Source organism: Arachis ipaensis, chromosome B05 (assembly GCF_000816755.2).
Source record: "Arachis ipaensis cultivar K30076 chromosome B05, Araip1.1, whole genome shotgun sequence".
Classification (NCBI taxonomy): Eukaryota; Viridiplantae; Streptophyta; class Magnoliopsida; order Fabales; family Fabaceae; genus Arachis; species Arachis ipaensis.
Genome location: NC_029789.2, coordinates 138030938 through 138031426, shown reverse-complemented (window position 1 = coordinate 138031426; position 489 = coordinate 138030938).

The window sequence follows — 489 nt, the reverse complement described above, 5'->3', positions numbered from 1 at the left end:
GCAGAGAAGAAAATGATCATAATTTAAGATTTTTAAAATTAATATATATAATAGAAATATTTTAGTAATTTTTTATAATAAGAGTATTGTAGTTATTTTTTATAAAAAATAATATTAATTTAGACTAGTTCAAAATTTGATTTACCATTTTTTCGGTTAAATTAATTTGTCTGACTTAATTTTGACAAAAATAATACGATTTAATTGATTATACGTGTTAAATTTTAATTATTAATAAATATCTTTAAAAAAAGACGTTTTAGACGTCTTGATTTAAGTGGCTCCCTTATTTATTAGTTAGTCGGATTCCAAATTATTAAACAACCATAAGTTAGTTATACTTTCGGTTTTTAAAAGTTAATTGACTGTTGTATACACTTTGTATATCAATGTTCAGAAAACAAAAATTGAAGAATGTTAGGAATCAGTAAATTTTGTGATTTATAGTTATTAATTAGCTATTATTATTAATATTTTTAATAATATAAA